The following is a 14,050-nucleotide window of genomic DNA, read 5'->3' on the forward strand; positions in this document are numbered from 1 at the left end:
CCAAATGACAGAAAATAAAGAAGCTGAGCAAGAGAGGGACAAAGAGCTACTGGACCACGAGGGGAGAATTCAAGAGATAAGTGACACCATAAGACGAAACAACATTAGAATAATTGGGATTCCAGAAGAAGAAAGAGAGAGGGGGAGCAGAAGGTATATTGGAGAGAATTTCCCTAATATGGCAAAGGGAACAAGCATCAAAATCCAGGAGGTGCAGAGAACCCCCCCCCTCAAAATCAACAAGAATAGGTCCACAACCCGTCACCTAATAGCAAAATGTACAAGTCTTTGCGACAAAGAGAAAATCCTGAAAGCAGCCTGGGAAAAGAAGTCTGTAACATACAATGGTAAAAATATTAGATTGGCAGCACACTTATCCACAGAGACCTGGCAGGCCAGAAAGAACTGGCATGATATATTCAGAGCATTAAATGAGAAAAACATGCAGCCAAGAATACTATATGCAGCTAGGCTATCACTGAAAATAGAAGGAGAGATTAAAAGCTTCCAGGACAAACAAAAACTGAAATAATTTGCAAACACCAAACCAGCTCTACAGGAAATATTGAAAGGGGTCCTCTAAGCAAAGAGAGAGCCTAAAAGTAGAAGATCAGGAAGGAACAGAGACAACATACAGTAGTAGTTGCCTTACAGGCAATGCAATAGCACTAAATTCATATCTCCCAATAGTTACCCTGAAGGTTAATGGGCTAAATGTCCCAATCAAAAGACAAAGGGTATCAGAATGGATTAAAAAAAAAACCCATCAATATGTTGCCTACAAGAAACTCATTTTAGACCTGAAGACACCTCCAGATTTAAAGTGAGGGGGTGAAAAAGAATTTGCCATGCTAATGGACATCAGAAGAAAGCTGGGGTGGCAATCCTTATATCAGACCAATTAGATTTTAAGCCAAACTATAATAAGAGATGAGGAAGGACACTATATCATACTCAAAGGGTCTGTCCAACAAGAAAACTAACAATTTTAAATATCTATGCCCCTGGGATAGTGGGAACAGCCAACTATATAAACCAATTAATAACAAAATCAAAGAAACACATTGACAATAATACAATAATGGTAGGGGACTTTAACACTTCCCTCATGGAAATGGACAGATCATCCAAGCAAAAGATCAACAGGGAAATAAAGGCCTTACATGACACACTGGATCAGATGGACATCACAGATATATTCAGAACATTCCATCCCAAAGCAACAGAGTATACATTCTTCTCTAGTGCACATGGAACATTCTCCAGAATAGATCACATCCTGGGTCATAAATCAGGTCTCAACCAGTATCAGAAGACTGGGATCATGCCCTGCATATTTTCAGACCACAATGGTCTGAATCTAGAGCTCAATCACAAGAGGAAATTTGGAAAGAACACAAATACATGGAGACTAAACAGCATCCTTCTAAAGAAAGAATGTGTCAACCAAGAAATTAAAGAAGAATTGAAAAAATTCATGGAAACAAATGATAATGAAAACACAACGGTTCAAAATCTGTGGGACACAGCAAAGGCAGTCCTGAGAAGAAAATATATAGCAGTACAAGCCTTTCTGAAGAAACAAGAAAAGTCTCAAGTACACAACCTAATCCTACACCTAAAGGAGCTGGAGAAAGAACAAGAAAGAAAGCCTAAACCCAGCAGGAGAAGAGAAATCATAAAGATCAGAGCAGAAATCAATGAAATAGATACCTAAAGAACAGTAGAACAAATCAACCAAACTAGGAGCTGGTTCTTTGAAAGAATTAATAAGAATGATAAACCCTGGCCAGACTTATCAAAAAGGAAAGAGAAAGGACCCAAATAAATAAAATCTTGAATGAAACAGGAGAGATCACAACCAACACCAAAGAAATACAAACAATTATAAGAACATACTATGAGCAACTCTGTGCAAACAAATTTGACAATCTGGAAGAAACTGATGCATTCTGAGAGACATATAAACTACCACAACTGAACCAGGAAGAAATAGAAAACCGGAACAGACCCATAACCAGTAAGGAGATTGAAACAGTCATCAAAAATCTCCAAACAAACAAAAGCCCAGGGCCAGACGGTTTCCCGGGGGAATTCTACCAAACATTTAAAGAAGAACTAATTCATATTCTCCTGAAACTGTTCCAAAAAATAGAAATGGAAGGAAAACTTCCAAACTCATTTTATGAGGCCAGCATCACCTTGATCCCAAAACCAGACAAAGATCCCATCAGAAAAGAGAATTACAGACAATATCCTTGATGAACACAGATGCAAAAATTCCCACCAAAATACTAGTCAATAGGATTCAACAGTACATTAAAAGGATTATTCACCATGACCAAGTAGGATTTATTCCAGGGCTGCAAGGTTGGTTCAACATCCACAAATCAATCAATGTGATACAACACATTAATAAAAGAAAGAACAAGAACCATACAATACTCTCAATAGATGCTGAAAAAGCATTTGACAAAGTGCAGCATCCCTTTGTGATCAAAACTCTACACTCAAAAGTGTAGGGATAGAGGGCACATACCTCAATATTATCAAAGCCATCTATGAAAAACCCACCGCAAATATCATTCTCAATGGAGAAAAAACTGAAAGCTTTTCCGCTAAGGTCAGGAACATGGCAGGGATGTCCATTATCACCACTGCTATTCAATATAGTACTAGAAGTCCTAGCCTCAGCAATCAGACAACGAAAGGAAATTAAAGGCATCCAAATCAGCAAAGAAGAAGCCAAACTATCACTCTTCGCAGGTGATATGATACTATATGTGGAAAACCCAAAAGACTCTACTCCAAAACTGCTAGAACTTGTACAGAAATTCAGTAAAGTGTCAGGATATAAAATCAACGCATAGAAATCAGTTGCATTTCTCTACACCAACAACAAGACAGAAGAAAGAGAAATTAAGAAGTCAATCCCATTTACAATTGCACCCAAAACTATAAGATAACTAGGAATAAACCTAATCAAAGAGGCTAAGAATCTATACTCAGAAAACTATAAAGTACTCATGAAAGAAATTAAGGAAGACACAAAGAAATGGAAAAATGTTCCATGCTCCTGGATCGGAAGCACAAATATTGTGAAAATGTTTATGCTACCCTAAGCAATCTACACATTTAATGCAATCCCTATCAAAATTCCACCCTTCTTTTTTTTTTTCAAAGAAATGGAACAAATAATTCTAAAATTTATATGGAACCAGAAAAGACCTCGAATAGCCAAAGGAATATTGAAAAAGAATGCCAAAGTTGGTGGCATCACAATTCCGGACTTCAAGCTCTATTACAAAGCTGTCATCATCAAGACAGCATGGTACAGGCACAAAAACAGACACATAGATCAATGGAACAGAATAGAGAGCCCAGAAATAGACCCTCAACTCTATGGTCAACTAATTTTTGACAAAGCAGGAAAGAATGTCCAATGGAAAAAAGACAGCCTCTTCAATAAATGGTGGTGGGAAAATTGGATGGCCACATGCAGAAAAATGAAATTGAACCATTTCCTTACACCACACACGAAAATAGACTCAAAATGGATGAAGGACCTCAAAGGAATCCATCAAAATCCTTGAGGAGAACACAGGCAGCAACCTCTTCGACCTCAGACGCAGCAACGTCTTCCTAGGAACATCGTCAAAGGCAAGGGAAGCAAGGGCAAAAATGAACTATTGGGATTTCATCAAGATCAAAATATTTTTCACAGCAAAGGAAACAGTTCACAAAACCAAAAGACGACTGACAGAATGGGAGAAGATACTTGCAAATGACATATCAGATAAAGGGCTAGTGTCCAAAATCTATAAAGAGCTTAGCAAACTCAACACCCAAAGAACAAATAAGCCAATCAAGAAATGGGCAGAAGACATGAACAGACATTTCTGCAAAGAAGACATCCAGATGGCCAACAGACACATGAAAAAGTGCTCCACATCACTCAGCATCAGGGAAATACAAATCAAAACCACAATGAGATGTCACCTCATATCAGTCAGAATGGCTAAAATTAACAAGTCAGGAAATGACAGATGCTGGCGAGGATGCAGAGAAAGGGGAACCCTCCTACACTGTTGGTGGGAATGCAAGCTGGTGCGACCACTCTGGAAAACAGTGTGGAGGTTCCTCAAAAAGGTGAAAATAGAACTACCCTATGACCCAGCAATTGCACTACTAGGTATTTACGCTAAAGATACAAACATAGTGATCCAAAGGGGCACATGCACCCGAATGTTTATAGCAGCAATGTCTACAATAGCCAAACTATGGAAAGAACCTAGATGTCCATCAACAGATGAATGGATAAAGAAGATGTGGTATATATATATAATGGAATACTATGCAGCCATCAAAAGAAATGAAATCTTGCCATTTGCAATGACATAGATGGAACTAGAGGGTAACATGCTTAGTGAAAGAAGTCAATCGGAGAAAGACAACTATCATATGATCTCCCTGATATGAGGAAGTGGAGATGCAACATGGGGGGTTAGGGGGTTAGGAGAAGAATAAATGAAACAAGATGGGATCGGGAGGGAGACAAACCATAAGTGACTCTTAATCTCACAAAACAAACTGAGGGTTGCCAGGGGGAGAGGGGTAGGGAGAAGGTGGTGGGGTTATGGACATTGGGGAGGGTATGTGCTATGGTGAGTGCTGTGAAGTGTGTAAACCTGGCAATTCACAGACCTGTACTCCTGGGGATAAAAATACATTATATGTTTATAAAAAAAAATTAAAAAAATAATAAAACTCCTGCCCCCCCCAAAACACAAAAAAAATTAAAAAACCTAAACCACGAAGAAATATAAAATCTGAACAGACCAATACTACCAAGGGGATTGAATCAGGAATCAAAAACCTCCCAATAAACAAAAGTCCAGGACCAGACAGCTTCACTGTGAATTCTAACATTCAAAGAAGAATTAATATCAATTCTTTTCAAACACTTCCAAAAAACAGAAGAGGAAGGAACACTCTCAAACTCATTTTATGAGGCCAGCATTACCCTCATACCAAAACCCGAGAAGGACACCACAAGAAAGGAAAATTATAGACCAATATCCTTGATGAACATAGATGCAAAAATCCTCCAAAAAAATTAACAAAGAGAATTCAACACTACATTAAAATATCATATACCACAACCAAGTGGGATTTATTCCAGGAAGCAAAGACTGTGCAACATTTGCAAATCAATCAATGTGATACACTATAGTAACAAAATGATTGATAAAAAAGAACCATACAATTGTCTCCATAGATGCAGATACAGCGCTTGACAAAATTCACCCTCCATTTATGATAAAACTTAACAAAATGGGTATAGAAAGAACATACCTCCACATAATAAAGGCCATACATAACAAACCCACAGCTAAAATCATACTCAATAGTGAAAAGTTGAAAACTTTTCCTTAAGATCAGGAACAAGACAAGAATGCCCACTCCTGCCACTTGTATTCATCGAGTACTGGAAGTCCTAACCAGAGCAATTAAGCAACATAAAGGAATTAAAGCCTTCCAAATTGGTAAGTGAGATCACATATTACATACTGAAAACCCTAAAGACTCCACTAAAAAAAACCATTAAGAGCTAATAAATTCAGTTCAAAATCTGTTGCATTTCTATATACTAATCTATATAATAAGAAGAAAGAGAAATTAAGAAAATAGTCCCATTTGCAGTTGCATTAAAAAGAATAAAATGCCCAAGAATATATTTAACCAAGGATGTGAAAGACCTGCACACTGAAAACCGTATCACATTAATGAAAGAAATCAAAGACACAAGTCAATAGAAAGGTATTTCATGTTCAAATATCATTAAAATGTTCATACTACTCAAAGCAATCTATAGATTCAATGCAATCCCTATCAAAACTCCAATGGCATTTTTCACAGAACTAGAAAAAACAATCCTAAAAATTTGTATGAAACTGCAAGACCCAAATGGCCAAAGTAATCTTAAAAAAAAAGAGAACAAAGTTGGAGAACATCACGCTTTTTGATTTCAAACTTTATTACAAAGCTATAGTAATCAAAATAGTATGGTATTGCCATCAAAACAGACCCATAAATCAGTGGAACAGAAAACAGAATAGAGAACCCAGAAAAAACCCATATGTAGAGGGTCAATTAACTTACAATAAAGGAGCCAAGATTATACAAGGGGAAAAAGAGAGTCTCTTTAATAACTAGTTATGGGAAAACTGGACAGCCATGTGAAAAAGGATGAATCTGGACCACTATTAAAAGACCATACACAAAAATTAACTCAAAACGGATTAAAGACTTGGACATAAGACCTGAAACCATTAAACTCACAGAAGAAAAATAGGTGGTGGTGATCGGGGGTGCTGGGTGGCTCAGTCATTAAGTGTCGGCCTTGGGCTGGGGTCATGATCCCAGAGTCCTGGGACTGAGCCCCATGAGTCCCTGTTCTGCAGGGAGCCTGCTTCTCCCTCTCCCACTCCCCCTGCTAGCATTCCCTCTCTTACTGTCTCTCTCTCTCTCTGTCAAATAAATAAATAAAATCTTAAAAAAAAAGAAAAAGAAAAATAGGTGATAAGCTTCTAGACATTGCTCTTGATGATAATTTTTTGGACCTGATACCAAAAACAAAGGCAACTAAAGCAAAAATGAAGAAATGGGAGCACATCATACTAAAAAGCTTCTGCACAGCAAGGAAACAATAAAATAAAAAGAACACTTGCTGAATGGGAGTAAATATTTACAAATCACATATCTGATAAGGGGATAATATCCAAAATGTATAAGGAACTCATTCAACTCCATTCAAAAAAAATATGATTAAAAAATGGGCATAGATTCTGAATAGACATTTTTCCAAAGAAAATATATGGATGGCCAACAGACACATGAAAAGATGCTTAGCATTACTTATCACCAGAAAATCAGAACCACAATAAGATATCCTCTTGCACTTGTTAGAATAGCTGTTATCCAAAAGATATAACAAGCGTTGATGAGGATAAGGAGAAAGGGGGACCCTTATGTCCTATTGTGGGGGAGTATAAACTGGTACAACCACTATAGAAAACAGCGTGAAGTTTCCTCAAAAAATTGAAACTAGAACTACCTTATGATCCAGCAACTCTACTTCCCAGTATTTAGACAAGAAAAATGGAAACACTAATTCAAAAAGATATCTGTACACCCATATTCATTGCAGCACTTTTTATAATAGCTAAGCTATGGAAACAACCCAACTGTTCAGCAATAGATGAATGAAGAAAATGTGATACACACACACACACACACACACACACACACACACAGGAATACTACTCAGCCATAAATAAGAATGAAGTCTTGCCATCTGCAACAACATGGATGGATTTTGTGGGCATTATCCTAAGTGAAATAAGTCAGAGAAAGACAAATATTCTCTCACTTATATGTAGAATTAAAAATAGAAACAACAGAAAACCAAGCTCAAAGATAGCACAAATTGATGGTTGCCAAAGTTGGGAGCAAAGGAAGGGTCAAATGGGCAAAGATACAAATTTCCAGTTATAAAATAAGTAAGTTAAGCCATAAAGGTGTACTGTACAGAATGGTGACTATATTTAATGACAATGTACTGCATTTAGAAAATTGCTAAGAGTAGATCTTAAAAGTTCTCATCAGATAAAAGGTATTTTGTAACTATGTATGTTCATGTTTACTCTACTTACTGTCATGATCATTTTGCCATATATACAAATATCAGATAATTATGCTGCACATTTGAAAGTAATATAATGTTATATGCCAATTATATCTCAATCAAAAAATTATAGTCAAATCTGCTAGTCTTTTAAGTTATGATTTGAAATAATATTTTTATAATAGCCCAAGATTATAAAATTGTCACCTTAGTTTTCTTTCAGCACTTTCTCATTTTACTTTCTAAGTTTACACTGTAGTCCCAATCTGACCTGGAATTCCTGACATAAACTCTAGATAGCACACATCTGATTGCTCACTTAACACATCCACTTTGGTTTCTGACTGGCATCTCACAGCTGTCATGGTTAAATCAGAGATTTTTGTATCCCCCTCCACCGATCTGCTTTTCCCTAGTCTTCCTGGCCTTAGTAGATGGCACTGCAATTTCTCCAGTTGCTCAAACCACAAGCCCATCCATAACTGTGCAGTCCTCTCTTTATCTCACTTCCAGCATCTAATTTATCAGCAATGTCTCTCAACTCTACCTTCAAACCATATCCCAAATCCATCCATTGTCCTAGTTGCACTGATACCACCTAAGCCTAAGGGAGTAGCATCTTTTGTTTCCTGGACTGCTGTGACAATCTGGTCACGGGGATCATTGCTTCTACTCCCTCCATCCCCACACACATAACTGATTCTCTATGTAGCAGCCAAGGAGATTTAAAACAGAAGACCGAGTTACATAACTCATTGTTTAAAATTCTACCATCACTGAAGACACAAGATCTACAGCCTTTACCATAGATTTCAGGGCTCCAAGTAACCCCATGTTACCAATGCCTGTTAGACTCCAGTCCTTCCTCTCCCCCTGGTTCCAGTGTTCTCCAAATAGCTCCTCTAGAGCCTTTTGCTATTTCTTCTTCCTAGACTTAACTTCTCTCAAATCTTCAAATGGCTGGTGGCTTCTTTTCAATTCAGATCCCAGCAAAGATGTTGCCTTCTCAGCAAGGCTTTCCCTGAGCCTATATAAAGCTCTTTCCGTCATTTTCTCCCCCTTTCCAAGTTTTGTTATATCACAGTACTTACCTTCACCCCCTTTTGTATACTGGTCAGAGTATAAACCAAATGAAAAGATTCCAGCACCCATGCCCCCAGTCAGAGCTTTAAATAGAGGCTGCCGCAATGGGATTGGTGCCTTGGAAGGTTCACTCAGGCTGTAAAGGGGAAGGCAGACCTCAGCGGGATGGAAGCAAAAGCAAGGGGAGCTGGAGGGTGGTGGAGGGAGGCAAGGAGGCCAATGGTGAGCTTGCAGCTCTCAAGGTCAAGCTCTGTGTCTTACAGTTAAGTCAGTTCAGGTACTCCCCATCAAGGTTTAATTTAGCCTCTTAGAACAGTGCTTAGAAAAAGCCAACTGCTTCGTCCCGTGGAACTGTGACCAATGGCAAAGGTGGTAGCAGAGTTAACAAGACTCACCAGGGAGGAAACCCTGTATTTCCTCTGTGTGTGGTTTTGGGGTGTGTGTGTGTGTGTGTGTGTTTTAACTCTCAAAACTTAGAAGGGGGAAAAAAAAAACCATAAATATATTCTCTCCTGAATTTCCTGGCTGCCCTTAGTCAGCTCTCAGCAAGAGAGGCCAAGTTCTCCTAACCTCTGTGAGGAAGGCCAATAGGCTGACAGCTGGATATCAATATTTACATTCTGTTATCACGTCTGCTGAGGAACCCCAGGCCTAAAAAGCTAAACTGAATTATTCTCGTTTTATCTCTCTACTGCTGGGTTCTGGAAAAAAAAAAACAAAAAACACTTCTTCTTTTGAAAGCACAGGGTTTTGTTCTTTTTTTTAAAAGACCAATATAATTTTCTTTCCCTAAAATATCATAAAGACTTCTCACCCCAAAAGTTAACCCTTCCCTAGCTCAGTTGGCACTCAGTGTATCTGAAGTGCAAACTGATTGACATGACTTGTTATAAGCCAACATTAAAACAATCTGCCATCTGCAAGACACATCTCCAACACTTGGGTAAACAACAAGGAAAACCGACTTTAAGTGACCACTGACATGAGTCAGCTGTGAGCAACAGCAACGGAAAAACATGTAAAGGGCCTTGGAGGCCCTTTCTGGGACTTAGATTTTATTGAAAAGGAACTACCAAATGAAACATTAGGAGAGTCGGCTGGCCACTCGGGGTAGAGGCAGTGCTCTACACACATCCCACAAATCACAGGAAGGTTGCCAGATACACACTGTCATTGGGAAAACAAAACCAAAAAACCCCACAAAACCCGCCATAACCAATATGCTTGGCAAGATATTACACATGGTACCCAATGTCAGATCGTGAAAATAGTTTACCTTTCTTTCTCCAGGGTCATACTTTCTCTTTTCTTTATTTTCCTTTTCTTCTTCCATTGTAATCTTTGTGAGATGCACAGATGCAGTCTGGAACAATCTGGATTTATTTAGAGTGTCTATTTTCTGTACTGTAAATGGGTTGGTTTACATGGGGTCAATGCTTAGCAGGTAGCTCTGCAAAAGGATTTCTTTCTCTTGCAAATAATGTAAACATCCAGCTGTCTGTTTACAAATGTGAAGATGGAAGAAAACATCTTTGGTCTTTTGGTCTGGTCTTTTAATTCATTTCTTTGTTGCACATGCAGTGTCTTTTCAAGCATGTTGACCCCATGTTCACCCTCCCTTAACCTCATGTTCAAGTTTCCCACAATCATCCACCAAGATCTGAGTGGAACTTGTCCAGAGTCTGGTCTGCAGGGTGTGTGGCAGTTTCCCCCTCACACGTTGCAATAACAGCCAACAAGGGGGCATGACTGTGCATGGACCTATAGCCACAAAGTCATTCTTAAAAGGAAGTGGCCAAAAAAAGTTCTCAAATTGTCACTTGTTGGCAAGCAGGTACAAGAGCTTCGTGAACACCAATGCAGAATTAAGAAAAAGGCTCAATGTTTCGAACCGTGCATTGGGGTTTTTCTTTACCAGCAGCCTGGAAGTTTGAATGATTTGATGGGAACGGTTGCCACGTTCTGAATTTGACAGCAATGAACCGCATGCTGCATCTTAAACTTGGCATGTTGTGGAACATTTGGGGGAGATTATTTTTGTGTTTTGTTTTTGTTTTTTTACAGCTCAGCACTGGAACCCCTCTGTGTGAGGAATTCCCTATCTTACGACCATTGTAGGGAAAACTTTTCTGAGAAGTCTCCAGTCTCATCTTCTCAGTCTCCTTTGAGGCTGGGGCAGATGTGTGGCCTGCACTTGACCAACAAAGTCACCCTGATGAGAATCAAGTACTAACAATATAACGGCAGGGTGGCCCATCCGGCAGTTGGGGACAGTAGCTTAGGTCTGGCAGTGTCGGGGGCGGGGGGCGGACATTGAGGGCACAGAAGGGGAGCTGCACTGCAGGGACACAGGTAGATCTCTGCCATTCCCAGCAATCCTACAGGCTTTCCAGTATCATCTCCACACATTTAAAAAATCAGCCAGGGTCATCCTTCTGTTGCTTACGAAGGACCAGCGAAATAGAGCACTCTGCACAGGGAAGTGGTCCGATTCTGGCATCTTCCTAAGAAGGACATCTTGGCAAAAACCCCACGGGGACTTCGAGGCCCTACCTTAGCTCAGGTCTCCTCTTCATCACCAGCATTGTGCTCCTATCTTCAAAGGCAACTTGACTCTTCTCTGAATTCTTTGTGGGTGCGTGCCAATTTTCATTCCAATGAATGAGATTTTCATTCTGGTGAAACAATAGGAAATAAACACCAGTGTTCACAGTTAACTTTGATTCCCTTCAAGATGATGAGAGCAGATCTGCAGGGATATTTAAGAGATGGTTCTTGATGCACAAACTGTTTGATTTCATTTCTCCTGATAATATATATATGCTTCTATATAACATACATATATGTTATTTATAAGGTATATATATATTCATATAGAGAGTTTTACTGGCTTTTTTAGGGCAACTCTGAAGCGGCCCCCTCTTTTATCAACAGCTAATTTTATCATAATAAAGACTTTTCGAGAACCGTACTCTAAGCACCATGTATTTATTTATTTATTTATTTTGGTTTTTTTTTTTTTTTCAATTTATTTATTTTCAGAAAAACATTATTCATTATTTTTTCACCACACCCAGTGCTCCATGCAAGCCGTGCCCTCTATAATACCCACCACCTGGCACCCCAACCTCCCACCCCCCTGTCACTTCAAACCCCTCAGATTGTTTTTCAGAGTCCATAGTCTCTCATGCTTCACCTCCCCCTCCAATTTACCCAAATTCCCTACTCCTCTCTAACACCCCTTGTCCTCCATGCTATTTGTTATGCTCCACAAATAAGTGAAACCATATGATAATTGACTCTCTCTGCTTGACTTATTTCACTCAGCATAATCTCTTCCAGTCCCGTCCCTGTTGCTACAAAAGTTGGGTATTCATCCTTTCTGATGGAGGCATAATACTCCATAGTGTATATGGACCACATCTTCCTTATCCATTCATCCGTTGAAGGGCATCTTGGTTCTTTCCATAGTTTGGCGACTGTGGCCATTGCTGCTATAAACATTGGGGTACAGATGGCCCTTCTTTTCACGACATCTGTATCTTTCGGGTAAATACCCAGGAGTGCAATTGCAGGGTCATAGGGAAGCTCTATTTTTAATTTCTTGAGGAATCTCCACACTGTTCTCCAAAGAGGCTGCACCAACTTGCATTCCCACCAACAGTGTAAGAGGGTTCCCCTTTCTCCACATCCTCTCCAACACATGTTGTTTCCTGTTTTGTTAATTTTGGCCATTCTAACTGGTGTAAGGTGATATCTCAATGTGGTTTTAATTTGAATCAGCTATATGTAGAAGAATGAAACTCGACCATTCTCTTACACCGTACACAAAGATCAACTCAAAATTGATAAAAGACCTCAACGTGAGACAGGAATCCATCAGAATCCTAGAGGAGAACATAGGCAGTAATCTCTTTGATATCAGCCACAGCAACTTCTTTCAAGATACGTCTCCAAAGGCAAAGGAAACAAAAGCGAAAATAAACTTCTGGGACTTCATCAAAATCAAAAGCTTCTGCACAGCAAAGGAAACAGTCAAAAATACAAAGAGGCAATCCACGGAATGGGAGAAGATATTTGCAAATGACAGTACAGACAAAAGGTTGATATCCAGGATCTATAATGAACTCCTCAAACTCAACCCACACGAAACAGGCAAACACATCAAAAAATGGGCAGAAGATATGAACAGACACTTCTCCAATCAAGACATACAAATGGCTATCAGACACATGAAAAAATGCTCATCATCATTAGCCCTCAGGGAGATTCAAATTAAAACCATGTATTTATTTTTAAAAGGTAACACTAACAACAAAAAGCTGAAAACAAAGGGGTTAGATTGCTGTGGTGCTCATACAGCTAGTAAGTGGATGAGCTGGAGGCTGAGAAGAACTTAATTATGGCTCCCAACCTGTCCTAGACTCATCATGGATTCTGCACTATATGTGCCTCATGCCTCCTTTTTTTAGTGCGAAGAAAGCCTTTTGTAACCAGGCAGGTACAGATGCAATCAGCATGAGTTACGCCCTTGAACCATCTAGAGAGGGGAGCAAGCATTTGCTTTGTTGGACTGCAAGATCAAGCTCTCTAAATATAACCTCTATCTTCAGCAGTGTTTTACTCTACTTCTCAAAATATAATTCTTTCAGTGGGAGATTTAATAAGGTAACAATGTCACTTTCCAGCAAAATCTCTGAAAAAGATTTCTCAGAGTCTCTGGGGTGTTTCCCAAGAGCTTCTCCCCATGGCTGAGTAGCCCTCATATGACTTCTGTCATTCCTCTTTCTTCTTTATTCATGTCTGCTTTTCCTGTGCCTTTCCATTGAAGGTGCTGTTTCTGCCTGTCCTAGCGCTGCTAGCTGGGCCCAGTGACACGGGTGTGCCCCCTTCCTTTCCATTTTCCAGATTCTTCACATAGAAAAGATTCCACTGGGAACATTTTTAAATGACAACAATAAAAACTAGATGGAAAATTCTATTTATACCCTTTAGATTAAACTAAAATATGCTATTTATGTTTTTTTTAACTCTTAAGTACTTAGACTTGTTTTGACTCTCAGAAATGAAGTACAACCCTTTCTGGTCCAGTGAATAAACTCTATCCATTTTGATAAGTTTCTCTTTCCTCTCGGAAGGTCACTGGATTTTTATAAATCAGTATACTTGTCTGGGATCTGTTTTGAGGTATGTAAGTGGATACCAATTACTTCACAAAGGCAAGCAGAACAGACACTACAATTACTGTGGGCTTTGTGCTTTCTATCAGATATAATGAGT

General features: G+C 39.1%; 1 long non-coding RNA gene across 1 annotated transcript in view; it reads right to left on the bottom strand.

The window, feature by feature from the left end:
• Positions 1 to 10,125: 10,125 nt before the first annotated feature.
• Positions 10,126 to 14,050, bottom strand: part of LOC122891639 — a 53,433-nt gene continuing 49,508 nt past the window's right edge. Inside the window, exons 2-3 of the long non-coding RNA XR_006381302.1 lie at positions 11,324 to 11,445; positions 10,126 to 10,174 (exon numbers count right to left, since the gene is read on the bottom strand). This is a non-coding gene — a long non-coding RNA (uncharacterized LOC122891639). The remainder of the gene's footprint in view (positions 10,175 to 11,323; positions 11,446 to 14,050) is intronic.

The sequence above is a fragment of the Neovison vison genome, chromosome 12 (assembly GCF_020171115.1).
Source record: "Neovison vison isolate M4711 chromosome 12, ASM_NN_V1, whole genome shotgun sequence".
Classification (NCBI taxonomy): Eukaryota; Metazoa; Chordata; class Mammalia; order Carnivora; family Mustelidae; genus Neogale; species Neogale vison.